This window comes from Anticarsia gemmatalis, chromosome 21 (genome assembly GCF_050436995.1).
Source record: "Anticarsia gemmatalis isolate Benzon Research Colony breed Stoneville strain chromosome 21, ilAntGemm2 primary, whole genome shotgun sequence".
Lineage (NCBI taxonomy): Eukaryota > Metazoa > Arthropoda > Insecta > Lepidoptera > Erebidae > Anticarsia > Anticarsia gemmatalis.
This window is the reverse complement of record NC_134765.1, coordinates 706,680-726,863: the sequence shown is the minus strand read 5'-3', so window position 1 is coordinate 726,863 and position 20,184 is coordinate 706,680. Positions and strand designations below refer to the sequence as shown.

Genomic DNA, 20,184 nt, shown 5'->3' with positions numbered 1-20,184 from the left:
AAGCTTTGCGGATATTACCATGATTCGTCAACGTCATCAAATAATTAAGAAACTGATACTATGTTAATATAAATATTAGGAAACTAGATATAGTTATATTTATTAGGAAAAACCATTTATTTCATATTTTTTTTATTTGAATTTTAGGATAAACTTAGAAATTTAGGTAATTTCTAAGTCATCCCAGAGTTTTCAACTTTGCGGATAAAATTGTTAGCAAAAACAATACGACACATAATTAAGGAAACAAGGAATGTATATATAAAATGTAAGGAAACTAGTTATGTAGTTATATGTTTTAAGAATAATTAATATTTTTTATTAATTTATTTACATTTTCAATAATAATTAATCATATATTATTTTCAGTAGTTAGTTTTATATTAATTTTAATAATTAATTATAAATTATTTCAAATCAAATATTCTAACTGAACAGAGATTTAGGTTTTCCCAACTATAAAATAACAAATTCTACAGATCCCAAATTATTTAAAAATTATTTAATTGTTTTTTTTTTGTAAACTATTTCTTTAATATCTTTAATCTGTTTCTTTTCTGATATAATAATTTGCATAGTGTTAATCATAGGTTAATGATCTGTAAATATTCCCAAAGTATAAAACTTTGCGGACAAATGACCTTTTGGGCCCACACTATGATATAATGATAATCGTATATCTTAGAAATAACAATTAGTAATAGATTATTATCAATAGAAAACCAAAGTAATTTATCAAAAAAAATTACATTCTTCTTTAATTGTTTTACAGAAAGTTTTGTTATTTAAGTTAAATATCGAAACGTTTTTTTTCCTTTCTTAAGGACAATTTGTGCACATAATGCTTTTGTGTCGCGCGGACTTTAACAATATTTTATCCAGCTGTCTTTTTACGTTTATGTTTTAAACCAATATAATTGTTATCTGCAGGAAAATTCATATTTAAATTCTACTTATAAGTATAAATTTTAATCAGTATGTGAATAATAAAATGAAAATTAAAAAAGAAAAAAGCTATCCTTAAAAGTGCACAACAGAAGAAGTAGCATAAATAAACAGATGTGTTATTAAAATATAAGAATATTATAATTTTGTGAATAAATTATATTAGACAAGGGTGATCTCAAAATACACGAAACAATCTGTGTTTAGTTAAAGATTGATCCCACAAATAAGTTGTATATATTATTGTGGTTGAAAAAAACTACGTTTAAGTTATTATTATAAAACATAATATATGTAGTATATTATTATAATTCGATTGTCTCTACGCTAGAAGATGTAAGGGACTTTATTTAAATCAATACATCATTTCAATTGATACCAGTTATAATAATCTATTAAAATTATTTTTTACCCGGACTAATTTAATAAACAATTTTTCACACATTTGTGAAGAAGCAAAATAATGTGCTATATTCAAAAAAATATTGTTCAATAGACTGTCAACGTTCGCACAATTGCGCAACTTCAAACAAAAAAAAATATGAACATTTTAGACAATATAAGATATAATTTCAGGCTGAACAATTTTAAATACAAAAATAAAATTTAAAACAGCTTTTTTATATCTTTTAACCTAAAGTATTGTTATAACGTAATTTTAAGATGATGTAGACTAGTGGCGTATACAGGCACTTTCTAAGACAGGCAAAGCTACATACATAATGCGACTATCAATTGCTCATTAAAACGTCATCTACGTAAAGAAACATTGAGAGTGAAAGAGAACAAATAAATATCATCCCACGAGTCCATTTTAAGTGAATCTAGTTAACCGAAGACTCATAAGTTTCTATGTACTTCATGGTGGGAATCAAAGTATGGAAAGACGCGGCAACTTCATCATTCTATATCTTTAAATAACCCATACACGGCCATCCGATTCCAAACACATATATAATTACAAATCCTTTACATAACTCGGACATGGTCATCTCATTCCAAACTAAGCGGAGTTTGTAATATGGTAACTAAACAACTGTATTACATACAAGTAGATAAGAGTATCAAATAAAAGAGCAAACGTGAGTTTCTTGCCGTTTCTTCTCACGAGCAACCAACTTTCTCGAAACTTACAAAAAATACTGACTATTTCGAATACTTTGTAAGAAGTTTACGAAATAAAGGATATTTTGAATTTGAATTTGAAACGTACAGCTATCCTCTCAAACTTCTTTATTTATTTATCTATGTAACAACAGCCTTCCCTTAGAAAGTGTCCGTTTTAACCACCACTTTAGATGCTAAGTTTGTATATTAATAAACGTCGTGAGTAACGGTACCATAATGACCACATAGTAGGATAAGTCTGGTAAGACCATAACAGGCTACCGTACGTAATAAACGTTTAAATATTAGTAGTAAAATTAGTAATAAAATAGCACTACCGACAATACCTCTTTGTCTTATAACATGTAAAGTAAACATTAAAACAGTAATAATAAGTTTGCCTATAAAAAGTCGTTATAATTGTTCTGTATACACTGGACAGAGATACATTGACAATTGAAAATAATAGGAAATAATACGATACAGACCATCAATTTAATTATAATTTAAACTTGACAATATTACCTCCCGGGACTGCCGGTTTATAACAGCTTACCTGCTATCGTATTGTAATGACACTGTAAACGTAAATCCAACAAAGACAGCACCACGATATTTAAATCTCTCATTTGCAAGTATCGACACGTTATTTTCGTCACAGAAATGTTTGAAACTAATAAACGTTTCCCTGTAGCTACTATTTATGGAAAAAAAAGGAAAGTGACTTCAAAAACAAGCTCATTTTCTTTTAGCTCATTGTCTCGTATAGGAAACTTCCAAACTTTCAAAATAAATATATCATGGAATCGTTAATAATCTCACTTACAGTGAAATTGTACTACGACACGTAATTTTCGCCACGGAATTGTTTAAAACTAATCTACGTTTCTCTGTCCTCGACATGACACTAAACTGTCGTGCACCTGAATCAGGTGTAACAACAACCTGGACACAACATCGGTCCAGTTGCAACAGTTGGTATTAGTGCAGGTACCAGCTGAGGATGGAAGAACATCTCGTATGACGACTACAGGTCGAATTAGACTAACTGCACCCCCAACACGTGTAAGACCAGCGTAGTGGGTTTCTCCCCTTGTTTAGTTTTTAGTCGTACACATAAACATACATATATAAAAATCTAAAAGTAACGGTCCTTGGAATAATGATGTCTCAAATAGAAAACTTCTAGAGTTGAAATATTAAAATAATGTTTACAAAATTAAAATGCAGTTAAGTAAACACAAATTCAATAGGTTATTTTCAAACTTAACGAAACGGCAAATATAAGCAATTATTTCTCATAATTTACGTAAAGGGGACGTTAATTTAAATTTCTACATATACAAAAATAAAACAAAGTAAGCGGTCAATATTCTAAAGTATTAATAAACAGATTACTAATAATACAACCACAATAGAGGAAACTAGTCGCTAGTGTAACAATAGTCTAATTAATATAAATAAATAAGTATAAGTTGTACATTATACAAATAAAGTCTAAGTAGTCCAGAACGTACCATGACCTCCTTAGGAATGTAAATAGTAACTTATATTTAAAATTGTATATAAAGGCATTAGAGTCGGAGAAACGCCATCGTATTGGAATTCGTCAGTCATTTGACGTGGGTAATAGAGCAAAGAGACCAGGGCTTGTTAAGTCACAAAATAGTCCTCAATATAATTATCACTCGTTTACTAAATCACTAATTAATGTACAACATTCAGAATTATAAAGGATAGTAGTGATGTAACTCGATTAACATTCCACCTCAACACGTGGGTGCGTGCGCCCCGATGGCAACCCAATTTTCTAATAATGGCCGCCTCCCCAGCGCTAGGTGTTATGTCTTATGTCAACAGTCAATAGCCTTTAAGTATTAAGCATTTAAGTTCAACAAGAAGGTTGACGCGCCTACATATATAATACATTTAAGAGTACCTATATAAGCTAGTATGATATAACTGTACATATGAACGATTTGAAACGATGGGTCGACGCAAATTATAAAAGTAGTTTAAAAAAAGTTAACATGATATACCTCTTTACACAATAGTCTAGTTTTTAAAGTAAAAAGTAAGTTCTTTATTATATTATTAAATTTTATTTATTTAATTTTGTAGCCATTCGTCTAGTGTTATATTATTGGAACATAGCTTCTCGTGAAAAAATTTCATAATAAAAAAAATATCCTATGTCAATCCAGGTAAAAAGCTATCTGTGTGCTCAATTTTAGCAAAATCAAATCAGTACTTTTGGTGTTAATGAAACACTAACATCAATAAATAAAGCCAGGCTTTCGTATTGATTATAATAGTAAGATTTTATCACTCAAAAACGTTTGGCGGTAACTATTGGCTAGCCATTTAATACCAAATCTGTTTAAGACACTAGTTCAATACCAAATATAATTTTGTCGCTATATATCAGTTCTGTATTGAAAAATTATTGTGCTCTACATTATGAATGATATAAAACTTAATGTCTTTATTAAAAAAATACTCACACAAATTAAATTGGCAACATATTAATCTATAAATTACAGTTTTGTGTATACGAGTACATCTACAAAATTCACTGTGTTGCCGAATCTTAAAAAAATATAATTTTCGGAAAGTTGGGCACGGCTCATAACGTAATTTATTATGGCCAAAAACGTAACGTCTATCTAATACCTAGATGAAGTACTTTTATTTACATTTTATAATATTTCTACAAATATTTTACAATTAGGTACATTTATTTATTAATATACTATTTTATAGATATTTTACCGTTACATAATTTCAATATTTTTACATTATAATTCAGTACATTTATAATTTTATTTTGAATAATATATATAATTTATAAGATGTAAATATAAAAGACAGAGACTTTATTGGCAAAATTAATCATAAGGTTTTAGTATTAATTAGCATAGGGACTTGTACATTGCATGATGTCGTCAGCGAGCCTATATTACGGAGTAAATCCGAATAATTTGACATAATATAGTATACTTAGGGTAAGTGTATACCTACTTCGTTTTAGTGTAAATTATTTTATTATTTTTTTCTCATTTATTATTTCTATGTATATTTCTTTATTATTCTTATTTATTTTTTTAAATATGACAGTATTTTATACTTAATATTTTTTATTATTACATAAAGCTTCCTTCAAGCTGTATTTTTTATGACACATGCTTCTCCTTTTTTTTAGTTAGTTTTCGTCTTTTAACCTTTTTCGAGGTATATTAGTTTTGACCATTTGTTCCATTGTGTTTGAAGTCCTACCCGGTCATTTATTTTAGGGATATTTTGATGAATACTTTTGATTTATTGTCAATATATTTTACTTGCCTTGGTTTATAGACTGTAAATTTAAATATGTATACATAAATTGGTAGCTATAAAAAAAAACAAAGATAAAATGATTGTGCCAAACTTTAGATTTAAACCAGGAGCTTGAGACAATCGCCCTGATAGCTTATTAATGATAATAATAAGTTTAAATTAGGTTAATAATACATGTATCTAGTTACATTCAGTGTGTCAGTATGAAAAGGTGTGTGGATGTGTATCTCTCTCTCGCCCTCTCCCTCTCTCTCTCTTCTTAGCTATTCCATTCTCTTTCCACTTCGTTCTACCCTTGACGTCGTCTTCTTCAACCTCACATGCCTTCATGTCTCGCTTCAACACCTCTGTACACGTGGTCTTGAGTCTCTATCCTGGTCTATTTCCAGGGACGGATAGCTCGAATAAAATTGAACAATAATGTCCTCCTAGCCGATATTCGCAAACAGCAGCCAGTTTCATTGCAACCAGTCAACTGTAACATTGTTTATAGTGTGAGCATAATACACAGTTACACACACTTTGTATTTCTTTACTCTCATAGCCCAGTGTAACGGCTAAACCGACACGACTAGTGAGAGGTCAGACGTAGGACTAACGACTTTACGTACTCTCCGAGCCACGGAAGTCTACGATCCCAACTTCCTAACTTGCTCAATATCTGAGAAACTGGTAACAGAAAACTCAGAAAAGACATTTTGGCCGGACCCGGGACTACTGACCACTTCACAGAGATACTTATAACCCCAGAAGCTGGTTGACGATTTAATTGGGTGATCTCCTATTCTCATGTGTGACTGTGGATGGCATGTAATAGTTTCGCAACTGAATTTTGTATGAATGAATTGATGTAGGTTAAGATGTAAATGAAAATGTAGACATCGCGTGTTCCAAAATTTCTTAAAATAAGTTATTTATTATTTTATCAATTGAGTATTGGTAATTTATTTATTTGTTTAGGAAGATTTATTTATTTTAATATTTTGTTTTTATATATGTGAAATAATTTGTTTATATACTTTCATTACCTTTGGTTTGGGTGAGAGATTTTTTTGTGATTAATAATTTACTCGATTTTATTTACTTATATATATTTTTTGTAAATTTCATATTTTATGGCGCCCAATATTTTCATAATATTTTTATATGTGATAATAATTATAATTAACATTAAGGTTTAATGTAAGTGTACATTAAAAAACGACAAAACTACAAGATCGGCTAACACGTAGGTATTCCTTACGATACTCCAGGGGAGCGAAGGTTTATCATAAGATAATATAACATATATAATAATTATATATTTATATATGTGTACATAATAATATATGTATATACAAGGGCTGTAATATATTAATATAAGATAATACGTTCAGAAGATTGTCCTAAAGTTATGATAGATTAGTCTGGTCATATTAATACTATTTTACATTGGTATAAGTTTAGTAATAATTAGGATTTTTAGGTTTACTCACTTAGGTTCTAGTTATTTTATTAGTAGGAACTTGTACATTAATTATCAAATAATATAATCTTAAATCCAATTAAGAAACTCAATACAACTAGTACGGTGAAATAAAAACGTCACAATTTTAAAAAAATGAACGCAACATTAATTTCGTTTACAAGTATCATATTCAATTCAAACACTAAGCCAATGATTTATAATATTATTTAATAACGAACCTCGTTGATAAGATCTAGGCTCTTGCTAGGTTTTAATCCTAAAACCTTATATTAAACAACAAAACAAAAGATTTCTTATTTTATTAATCAACAGGAAGTTTATAAATTATTTATCAAAAATGACTATAGGGGATGTTTTATTTAATACAGAAAAAATAATATTTCATCAACTAATAATGTATCTGCAAAACAATGAAAACAAAGTCGTAACTATAAAGCCCCGTTAATAATAATTTCAATCGTACAAAAAAACATTGCCTGAGCAATTTCATGAGGCGTTTTATAACGCGAGATAGAATTTGTTCAATGGGTAACATTATCTTCATAGTCCGTCAACCATCTCCTTTATATAACAAGATACACATGACCCAGTGTCACGAATTTATCAAACGTGTAAATGTGTCGCGACGTGACGTCATCGACGGGTGGTAGGAGTTGGCTCGCACTCCGCCTGGGTCGGTACCACCCCCTCACTGCACTCTGCTGACAAGCACCGCTGCTCGCTACTATACGTATTACAACTGTGAGGGAGCCAGAACATTGACTGGAGCCAGGGGCGGTACACCTCGTGCCCCGCCGCGAGCCTGCGCGTGTGTGTAAGCGCGCAGTGAATCAACAACACGCGCGGCGCGCTCAGGACACAGGGGCACATTGACACGCTCGCGGCCTCCGCGACACGCGCCTGCACTCAATCATATTATTATATCACTTGAAGCGCATCGACTACAACAACTATGAGTGACATAAACATTACACTCAACTCAAAAACTAACAAAATGATATAATATGAACAACATACAATGTGTCGCGCTGATCCTGAATATTAACATCTAGATAAGAGTTTAGTCATATAAGTTGTACATTCGAAACCAAAAACCACTATAATTAAACGACAATATCAATTGAAAACTCATGTAGCGTTAGAAATAATTGTATCTGTTAGGAAGCACACGTGTTAGTTTCAATGAGACTCCTCGCATGGTCTACTTTAATTAAAACGTGTGCGTGCGATTGTGTGCGATTGTGTAGGTGTTTGCGTGTATGATGTGTGCGTGCATCTGTGTGTGTGAGTGTGTATGTGTGTGTGTGCGTATGTTGGTGCGATTAACCTAGTTGATGGGTATCGTTTCTGTGGACGTAAAGCACCAAGCGTCCAGTTGTGCATCTTGTTGTAGTTCGGACGCACATGACTTCGCGACTAGTAAACACAGGCTTAAATTGATCACAGCCTAGAACAACTACCTACGTCAAAACTCGCATTTGCGCACTCGTTCTCCATCTTGACTTTATACGTCGCAAAGCGCAAGGTATTCCGTCTACATAAACGAACCCAAAATGTTAGTATTAAGATGTACATTTGAGAATGATGAAAAAATGTCTAAATCCATTACTCATTATAAGACCAGGAGCTAGTCGTAATGCGACGCCCTGTTAGGTTTACATTAGTCCTCGTAGTTATAAGTTATAATTATAAGTAGTCGAGAAACCATTCGCATAAAGTCGCGTCACGTAACAGACCATCAGTATATTAACACTACCAGCACGCAGAAGCGTGTTCGTCAAACGTGTAAATGTGTCGCGACGTGACGTCATCGACGGGTGGTAGGAGTCGGCTCGCACTCCGCCTGGGTCGGTACCACCCCCTCACTGCACTCTGCTGACAAGCACCGCTGCTCGCTACTATACGTATTACAACTGTGAGGGAGCCAGAACATTGACTGGAGCCAGGGGCGGTACACCTCGTGCCCCGCCGCGAGCCTGCGCGTGTGTGTAAGCGCGCAGTGAATCAACAACACGCGCGGCGCGCTCAGGACACAGGGGCACATTGACACGCTCGCGGCCTCCGCGACACGCGCCTGCACTCAGTCATATTATTATATCACTTGAAGCGCATCGACTACAGCAACTATGAGTAACACAAACATTACGCTCAACTCAAAAACTAACAAAATGATATAATATGAACAACATACAATGTGTCGCGCTGATCCTGAATATTAACATCTAGATAAGAGTTTAGTCATATAAGTTGTACATTCGAAACCAAAAACCGGTATGATTAAACGACAATAACAATTGAAAACTCATGTAGCGTTAGAAATAATTGTATCTGTTAGGAAGCACACGTGTTAGTTTCAATGAGACTCCTCGCATGGTCTACTTTAATTAAAACGTGTGCGTGCGATTGTGTGCGATTGTGTAGGTGTTTGCGTGTATGATGTGTGCGTGCATCTGTGTGTGTGAGTGTGTATGTGTGTGTGTGTGTGTGTGTGTGCGTATGTTGGTGCGATTAACCTAGTTGATGGGTATCGTTTATGTGGACGTAAAGTACCAAGCGTCCAGTTGTGCATCTTGTTGTAGTTCGGACGCACATGACTTCGCGACTAGTAAACATGGGCATTGATCACAGCCTGGAACAACTGTTAATGTCAAAACGCGTATTTGCGCACAAGTTCTCACTGTTGACTTTATACGTCGCGAGGCGCAAAGTATTGCGTCTACATAAACGAACTCAAAATGTTAGTATTAAGATGTACATTTGAGAATGACGGCGTACCCTAAAATCCACTAATAATTGTAAGTTCAGGAGCTAGTCGCTATGCGACGCCCTGTTAGGTTAACATTGTAGGTACTAGTAGTTATAAGATATAATAATAAATAGTCGAGAAGCCATTCGCATAAAGTCGCGTCACGTAACAGACCATCAGTATATTAACACTACCAGCACGCAGAAGCGTGTTCGTCAAACGTGTAAATGTGTCGCGACGTGACGTCATCGACGGGTGGTAGGAGTTGGCTCGCACTCCGCCTGGGTCGGTACCACCCCCTCACTGCACTCTGCTGACAAGCACCGCTGCTCGCTACTATACGTATTACAACTGTGAGGGAGCCAGAACATTGGCTGGAGCCAGGGGCGGTACACCTCGTGCCCCGCCGCGAGCCTGCGCGTGTGTGTAAGCGCGCAGTGAATCAACAACACGCGCGGCGCGCTCAGGACACAGGGGCACATTGACACGCTCGCGGCCTCCGCGACACGCGCCTGCACTCAATCATATTATTATATGTATCACTTGCAGCGCATCGACTACAATAACTATGAGTGACGCAAACATTACGCTCAACTCAAAAGCTAACAAAATGATATAATATGAACAACATCCAATGTGTCGCGCTGATCCTGAATATTAACACCTAGATAAGAGTTTAGTCATTTGTATTGTACATTCAAAGCAGAATCAAATAACTTGGAATGATAATATCGATGTAATACTAATATAGCTTTAGTAATTATTGTATTTATAAAAAATAAACGTGTGAATGAGCAAAGGATGAATACATAGAATAAGAACAGGAGCAAGTCCCAATGTGACGCCCTGCTAGGATAACTATAATAATAGCATCAGCGTGCGGTTGTGTGTTTGCGTGTGTGATGTGTGCGTGCATCTCTGTGTGTGTATGATGGTGTGATTAATCTAGTTGATGAGTGTCGTTTATGAGGACGTAAAGCACCAAGCGTCGAGGTGTGCATCATGCTTCTTGCTATAGTTACGACGTGCATGACTTCGCGACTAGTAACCACGGGCGTAAATTGATCACAGCCTGGAACAACTGTCTATGTCAAAACGCGTATTTGCGCACACGCTCTCACTGTTGACTTTATAAGTCGCGAGACGCAATGTATTGCGTCTACATAAACGAACCAAAATTGTAACTCTTAAGATGTACATTTGAAAATGACGACGTGCCCAAAATCCACTACTAATTGTAAGTTCAGGAGCGAGTCGTAATGCGACGCCCTGTTAGGTTTAGATTAGTCCTCGTAGTTATAAGTTATAATAATGAACAATCGAGAAGCCATTTGTCATCGACGGGTGGTAGGAGTTGGCTCGCACTCCGCCTGGGTCGGTACCACCCCCTCACTGCACTCTGCTGACAAGCACCGCTGCTCGCTACTATACGTATTACAACTGTGAGGGAGCCAGAACATTGACTGGAGCCAAGGGCGGTACACCTCGTGCCCCGCCGCGAGCCTGCGCGTGTGTGTAAGCGCGCAGTGAATCAACAACACGCGCGGCGCGCTCAGGACACAGGGGCACATTGACACGCTCGCGGCCTCCGCGACACGCGCCTGCACTCCTTCATATTATTATATCACTTGCAGCTCACGACTACAACAACTATGAGTGACACAAACATTACACTCAACTCAAAAACTAACAAAATTATATAATATGAACAACATACAATGTGTCGCGCTGATCCTGAATATTAACATCTAGATAAGAGTTTAGTCTTATAAGTTGTACATTCGAAACCAAAAACCGGTATGATTAAACGACAATAACAATTGAAAACTCATGTAGCGTTAGAAATAATTGTATCGTGTGCGTGCGATTGTGTGCGATTGTGTGCGTGTTTGCGTGCAAATATGTGTGTGAGTGTGTATGTGTGTGTGTGCGTATGATGGTGCGATTGATCTAGTTGATGGGTGTCGTTTATGAGGACGGAAAGCACCAAGCGTCGAGGTGTGCATCATGCTTCTTGCTATAGTTTGGACGTGCATGACTTTGCGACTAGTAAACATGGGCATTGATCACAGCCTGGAACAACTGTTAATGTCAAAACGCGTATTTGCGCACAAGTTCTCACTGTTGACTTTATACGTCGCGAGGCGCAAAGTATTGCGTCTACATAAACGAACTCAAAATGTTAGTATTAAGATGTACATTTGAGAATGACGACGTACCTTAAAATCCACTAATAATTGTAAGTTCAGGAGCTAGTCGTAATGCGACGCCCTGTTAGGTTTACATTAGTACGCGTAGTTATAAGATATAATAATAAATAGTCGAGAAGCCATTCCCATAAAGTCGCGTCACGTAACAGACCATCAGTATATTAACACTACCAGCACGCAGAAGCGTGTTCGTCAAACGTGTAAACGTGTCGCGACGTGACGTCATCGACGGGTGGTAGGAGTCGGCTCGCACTCCGCCTGGGTCGGTACCACCCCCTCACTGCACTCTGCTGACAAGCACCGCTGCTCGCTACTATACGTATTACAACTGTGAGGGAGCCAGAACATTGACTGGAGCCAGGGGCGGTACACCTCGTGCCCCGCCGCGAGCCTGCGCGTGTGTGTAAGCGCGCAGTGAATCAACAACACGCGCGGCGCGCTCAGGACACAGGGGCATATTGACACGCTCGCGGCCTCCGCGACACGCGCCTGCACTCAATCATATTATTATATGTATCACTTGCAGCGCATCGACTACAATAACTATGAGTGACGCAAACATTACACTCAACTCAAAAGCTAACAAAATGATATAATATGAACAACATACAATGTGTCGCGCTGATCCTGAATATAAACACCTAGATAAGAGTTTAGTCATTTGTATTGTACATTCAAAGCAGAAATCAAATAACTTGGAATGACAATATCGATGTAATACTAATATAGCTTTAGTAATTATTGTATTTATAAAAAATAAACGTGTGAATGAGCAAAGGATGAATACATAGAATAAGAACAGGAGCCGGTCCCAATGTGACGCCCTGCTAGGATAACTTTAATAATTACATGAGCGTGCGATTGTGTGTTTGCGTGTGATGTGTGCGTGCATCTCTGTGTGTGTGTATGATGGTGTGATTAATCTAGTTGATGGGTGTCGTTTATGAGGACGTAAAGCACCAAGCGTCAAGTGGTGCATCATGCTTCTTGCTATAGTTACGACGTGCATGACTTTGCGGCTAGTAAACATGGGCATTGATCACAGCCTGGAACAACTGTTAATGTCAAAACGTGCATTTGCGCACAAGTTCTCACTGTTGACTTTATACGTCGCGAGGCGCAAAGTATTGCGTCTACATAAACGAACCAAAATTGTAACTCTTAAGATGTACATTTGAAAATGACGACGTGCCCAAAATCCACTACTAATTGTAAGTTCAGGAGCTAGTCGCTATGTGACGCCCTGTTAGATTAACATTGTAGATACTAGTGGTTATAAGATATAATAATAAATAGTCGAGAAGCCATTCGCATAAAGTCGCGTCACGTAACAGACCATCAGTATATTAACACTACCCGCACGCAGAAGCGTGTTCGTCAAACGTGTAAACGTGTCGCGACGTGACGTCATCGACGGGTGGTAGGAGTCGGCTCGCACTCCGCCTGGGTCGGTACCACCCCCTCACTGCACTCTGCTGACAAGCACCGCTGCTCGCTACTATACGTATTACAACTGTGAGGGAGCCAGAACATTGACTGGAGCCAGGGGCGGTACACCTCGTGCCCCGCCGCGAGCCTGCGCGTGTGTGTAAGCGCGCAGTGAATCAACAACACGCGCGGCGCGCTCAGGACACAGGGGCACATTGACACGCTCGCGGCCTCCGCGACACGCGCCTGCACTCAGTCATATTATTATATCACTTGCAGCGCATCGACTACAACAACTATGAGTAACACAAGCATTACGCTCAACTCAAAAGCTAACAAAATGATATAATATGAACAACATACAATGTGTCGCGCTGATCCTGAATATTAACATCTAGATAAGAGTTTAGTCATATAAGTTGTACATTCGAAACCAAAAACCGGTATGATTAAACGACAATAACAATTGAAAACTCATGTAGCGTTAGAAATAATTGTATCTTGTGCGTGCGATTGTGTGCGATTTTGTGCGTGTTTGCGTGTATGATGTGTGCGTGCATCTGTGTGTGTGAGTGTGTATATGTGTGTGTGCGTATGTTGGTGCGATTGATCTAGTTGATGAGTGTCGTTTATGTGGACGTAAAGCACCAAGCGTCGAGATGTGCATCATGCTTCTTGCTATAGTTCGGACGTGCATGACTTTGCGACTAGAAAACATGGGCATTGATCACAGCCTGGAACAACTGTTAATGTCAAAACGCGTATTTGCGCACAAGTTCTCACTGTTGACTTTATACGTCGCGAGGCGCAAAGTATTGCGTCTACATAAACGAACTCAAAATGTTAGTATTAAGATGTACATTTGAGAATGACGACGTACCCTAAAATCCACTAATAATTGTAAGTTCAGGAGCTAGTCGCTATGCGACGCCCTGTTAGGTTAACATTGTAGATACTAGTAGATACTAATAATATATAATATAATAAATAGTCGAGAAGCCATTCGCATAAAGTCGCGTCACGTAACAGACCATCAGTATATTAACACTACCCGCACGCAGAAGCGTGTACGTCAAACGTGTAAACGTGTCGCGACGTGACGTCATCGACGGGTGGTAGGAGTCGGCTCGCACTCCGCCTGGGTCGGTACCACCCCCTCACTGCACTCTGCTGACAAGCACCGCTGCTCGCTTCTATACGTATTACAACTGTGAGGGAGCCAGAACATTAACTGGAGCCAGGGGCGGTACACCTCGTGCCCCGCCGCGAGCCTGCGCGTGTGTGTAAGCGCACAGTGAATCAACAACACGCGCGGCGCGCTCAGGACACAGGGGCACATTGACACGCTCGCGGCCTCCGCGACACGCGCCTGCACTCAATCATATTATTATGTCACTTGAAGCGCATCGACTACAACTACTATGAGTGACACAAACATTACGCTCAACTCGAAAACTAACAAAATTATATAATATGAACAACATACAATGTGCCTCGCTGATCCTGAATATTAACATCTAGATAAGAGTTTAGTCATATAAGTTGTACATTCGAAACCAAAAACCACTATGATTAAACGACAATATCAATTGAAAACTCATGTAGCGTTAGAAATAATTTTATCTGTAAGAAAGCACACGTGTTAGTTTCAATGAGACGCCCTGCAAGGACTGCTCTAATGAAAACATGTGCGTGCGATTGTGTGCGTGTTTGCGTGTATGATGTGTGCATGCATCTGTGTGTGTGAGTGTATGTGTGTGTGTGTGCGTATGATGGTGCGATTAACCTAGTTGATGGATATCGTTTCTGTGGACGTAAAGCACCAAGCGTCCAGTTGTGCATCTTGCTGTAGTTCGGACGCACATGACTTCGCGACTAGTAAACACGGGCATAAATTGATCATAGCCTAGAACAACTGTCTATGTCAATACGCGTCGCGAGGCGAAAGGTATTGCGTCTACATAAACAAACCTAAATTGTAACTATTAAGATGTACATTTGAGAATGATAAAAAATGTCTAAATGCAGTACTAATTGTAAGTTCAGGAGCTAGTCCTAATGTGACGCCCTGTTAGATTAACATTGTAGGTACTAAGTAGTTATAAGTTATAATAATAAATAGTCGAGGAGCCGTTTACCTACATAAAATCACGTTACGTAACAGACCATCAGTATATTAACACTACCAGCACGCAGAAGCGTGTTCGTCAAACGTGTAAATGTGTCGCGACGTGACGTCATCGACGGGTGGTAGGAGTCGGCTCGCACTCCGCCTGGGTCGGTACCACCCCCTCACTGCACTCTGCTGACAAGCACCGCTGCTCGCTACTATACGTATTACAACTGTGAGGGAGCCAGAACATTGACTGGAGCCAGGGGCGCCACACCTCGTGCCCCGCCGCGAGCCTGCGCGTGTGTGTAAGCGCGCAGTGAATCAACAACACGCGCGGCGCGCTCAGGACACAGGGGCACATTGACACGCTCGCGGCCTCCGCGACACGCGCCTGCATTCAATCATATTATTATATCACTTGAAGCGCATCGACTACAACAACTATGAGTGACATAAACATTACACTCAACTCAAAAACTAACAAAATGATATAATATGAACAACATACAATGTGTCGCGCTGATCCTGAATATTAACATCTAGATAAGAGTTTAGTCATATAAGCAGAAATAAGATAACTAATGTCACTATCGATTTAATATTAATGTAGATACGTGTGAATGAGCGAAGGACAAATAAGACGTATGATTGTGGTGGGCTTAATACAAATCTGGAAGAAATGTCCCTGATGATTACACTTTTAAAAGCCGTTGTAATAACTGAAATTAATATTCGTTACATCTGGATATTCTTGACAACTGAAATTATCGTCCAACTGGGTAATTTCGAAGCGGTTTAAACTTGGGGTAGATTGATAAGATTGTCGAATGTGTGAGCCCTGTTGATAGTGTTAAGTTGTATATTACTCAAGAACCTGCGTAAAGCAGAAGATATGAAAGGCATGTACCATTAGATTTAGAGCAGGTGCTGTGGACAGTATTGTCGCCCTGCCTTAGGTTATATATATAGACTAGGATAGAAAATAATAAAATATCGTGAAGATACCCTCGTGGATGCGTTATATTTACTTTTTTACAATAATTTATGACATATTGTTTTTATTATTTGGAGCATTTTTATGGTTTTTTAACGATACGTTTTCTTATAACCATGTTTTTGATATTTTAAAGTTATTTCAAAGAGTCAGCCGTAATAACGCCTGCTGTAAAAGCAAGAGCAACTTTGGTTAGTGCAACATGCTCTGAAAACACACCGGCTTTTAAATACAAATATTGCTATTTATTTCAAGTTCTGTTCTACAATGCCGCTTATTATAAATGGATCTTTGGTTATTTGAGAATAATGGTTTTATTTAATTTGACAGTTTAAATAAGTCGGGAATGCGATTCTTTTAGCTCAGAATTAAGTTTTCTTCATTATTTGTTGTGCGCAGAAAATAAACTCATTTATTTTTTCATTACGTATGATTATTTTATTTATTTATAATTATATATAATTTCAATATCCACACGGATATGTTTTCGATTGTAAATCTAATCATAAGTTGTACATACGTAGGTACATGAAAATGTAGGGAAGTATACTATTAGATGTAAGAATAAATTAAAATATAATATTAAGATGTAAATTAAAATTGTGAATACTGTGAACTTATGGGCTAGTACCTATAGAGCGACATTGTCGCATTAATATTAATATAGTAGTTAAATAAATTTAGGGTTGTAACGGATATCTGCTTCTGTATCCACATAACTGGGAAACTAACTAAACCCTTTCACGACCACATTGAACGCTAATTGATAGGAAATGATAATTTCCACAACCTCTGAAATATAGACTAATAAACACGCTTATAGTCTAGGCGTAATATAATGATCCAAAAAATTATAATCCAAAATACTCCGACTCTGCTAACCATCTCACCTTTGATAAAGCTTCTACAATCGCAAAAAGTAACGCAAGGTGAAAATTATAAAAGAAAAATAATATGCATACTCATCAGCCTACCTACATAGCCATGTTTAGACTACATGACATTGCTACAGCCGCAAAAAATAACTCAAGAGAAAAAATTATGGCTACCAAAAATGCTCCGGATTTACTAACTGCATGAACAGTAGTCAGACTATTGGTAACGCTTCTACAACCGCCAAAAAATATCTTAAAATTAAATTAAATGACTAATAAAAAATACATCGCACTTGCTATCCCGCAAAAATTAACGCAAAATTAAAATTCAATAAAAAAATTAAAATTTAAGCCGTTATGAATGTACCAAATGCTTAAAAAACCGTTTTAAATCCGTTACAACAATACTTTATAAGTATTTTAAGGTGTAAGTTAAGTCCTGGATAGGCAATTCAAAGGAGACAACAATACATAGTATAAATGTCCTAGATAGGTGCACGGCGCCATCTTGGTCTAGGCTTAGTTAGGTTAGATTCTGTATGACCGGATTTATTTAATGTGTTGATATTTTTTGGTATGGCAATATTTATTTGATGAAGGATTCTAATTTAGGGCTTATCTTATTTTTAAATTATATTATTTTCTATATTTTACTTCTTCAAATTAAGTTCCGGTCACACTATTTTGATTTATTATGTTATCCAGAAAAACAATAATAACATTTTTATAATTTGTTTTTTTTTTCTTTCAACACAACACAAACAACTCTTTTTTTTCTGACAAAACAAAATAGTATCAACATGTAAAAATTACAAAGTTCAGTTAACAGTCTGATTTAGACTTTTTCAAAAACCAATAAACAATATCAAAAATAAAATCTTTCTTTTAACTCTAATTTTATGTCATGAAAAAGAAACAGTTAGGCGTTTAAAATAATTTTATAACCAAAATTAAGTTATTTAAAGCTCGTCACATTGTGTTATTAAATTAAACAATTATTTAAAAAATAATTTTCGTAATTAATTTTCGTAAATTATGATTATTTCGTAATTTTAAGTCAAAGATGTAAATAAGTCGATACATATGTGATATAGTTAGGTCAAGAGCCAACCCTCTTGTAATTTAAGGTAAAGTGCTAGTTAGTAAGTAATTCTGGTAAGCCGTAAATAAATTCATAATAATATGTAGGTGTAAAAATATATTTAGGGGTGAAGAGGTGTAAATATTCACATGATAGATTTAAAAAGGTGCCAAATAATTAGTATTAAAAATTAAGACCATAATTAAGTAATTTTAACTAATTTAAGGTATTCTTTCTCACGAAAGAATACAAAAAATATTTTGTTGTTTCGCTATATTTTTGTAGTTTGTAGGTTCCTCTCAACTTGTTAAAATATAAGCTTTCAAGTAAACGTCGCTGGTTGGAATATTGTAATTAATGAAAATAACTTAGAAATAAGACACCTACCTGTCCAAAATTCTCAATTACAAAAAATATCTGTGATGAAATTGTATACCTATCGTTAAGTTGTTTTTTTTTGTCTTTTTCGTCTAGACATTTGCTATATCAAAGAATAAGAAATAATGCAAAAAAGATATCACTAATGGAAGCTAATAGTTTAACACCTCGAGCTGTTTCTAACTCTAAAAAAAACCTTGAAGATCTAAAATAGTGGCGCTCGGCTATAAATTAAAAACTATTTGATACAATATTTCTTATTCTTTGACACTTCAAAAAAATTCTGGCCTATTCTATCTTCAAACCCAGTCTTCGGCAATGTTCTAGATTTAATTGATATACGGATAACCTAGAATTGTAAGTGTAAATATACCAAAGAACGTTTGTAAAGCATCACGAATAATTGTGTAAATACATATTAATAAGGAAATCAAAATTGAGAACACAAAATTTGCTTGGTATAGCCTAAAGACGGAATGGCAATGCAAAGTTTTATTTATTATTCAGATAGAAAACAAATTTCAAATTGTCGAAGTAAAATGAAGAAAAAATGTGGAAGAAATAATCTTGAATTTATATTTGCGATGCCGTCTCGTCTAGCTCCGGGCCTATTGGAATAAATCCGAATTTGACTTAACAGTGTATATATACAAATGTTAGAAAATAATGTAAATAAATTTAGCAGTACTGAAGGGTGGACGTGCCGATGTTAGTCTAAGAGCCAGATAACAAAGAAGTTCACTAAAGCCGTCTCCTTTCGGGTTGGACAACAACGGTGTTTTGTACATAAGAGTCTGTTGTCATATAACCAATTAAAGGGCGAGTTTATTGTCATCTGTCTGGTTTAAGCCTGAATTATGAACATCGAATATAACTTATACAAAAATACATTTTAATTTATACCAGTGGGACTTGTTAAAAAGTTGCAATACGAAAGAACGAAATAAATCATTTTCCTGGAACATTTGTTGCTCTAAATAAAGTATGTCGGTACGAAAACCCTTTAATAAAATTGTATACTTATACACTACTGTTTTTAACTATGTACTAATTAATTAAGAACTGTTTAAGAAAGTTTGGTTTGTTTCAAAATTAAAGGAGAAATGTTATGTTTTTTTCAAAATTTGAAAGAAATTAGTTTTTTGATTCAACATTTAAAAAACATTGTTTGTTATTTTCAAAATTTGTTAAAAAGAAAATTCCTGAAAAAGTATGGTTATGTTTTTTTACTATTTTTCGAGCATCAACTGTATATTATCTTCGGGGACTGTATAATATGTTCTTTGACCCCAAAGCCTATATAACTGTTTATAAAACTGTTAATATATAACTATAGTCTGTAAGTGTTGTCGAGTGGACATACAGTTGCGTCCGCCAATGTTCTGAAGACGCGCTGTACTGGCTCGACTTAGAATAAAATTATTGTTAATAGTTGTTTCAAACGAAAGTATTTTTGGATTAGATATAAATATAATTGTGTCATTAAACTTCTATGTGGTAAAA

The 20,184-nt window shown here is 36.0% G+C and overlaps 1 protein-coding gene and 1 long non-coding RNA gene across 13 annotated transcripts in view; one reads left to right on the top strand and one right to left on the bottom strand.

The window, feature by feature from the left end:
* LOC142982390 (uncharacterized) overlaps nucleotides 1-20,184 on the bottom strand; it is a 147,841-nt gene that overhangs the window by 31,185 nt on the left and 96,472 nt on the right. The gene's annotated exons all lie outside the window — the stretch shown is intronic.
* Nucleotides 1-20,184, top strand: part of unc79 (UNC-79 domain-containing protein) — a 139,289-nt gene extending 119,105 nt beyond the window's left edge. For all 12 annotated transcript variants that reach the window (XM_076128863.1, XM_076128860.1, XM_076128859.1 and 9 more), the window contains one exon: nucleotides 1-20,184. This exon is cut by the window's left edge and continues 27,635 nt beyond it. The gene's annotated coding sequence lies outside the window, so the exon portion shown is untranslated.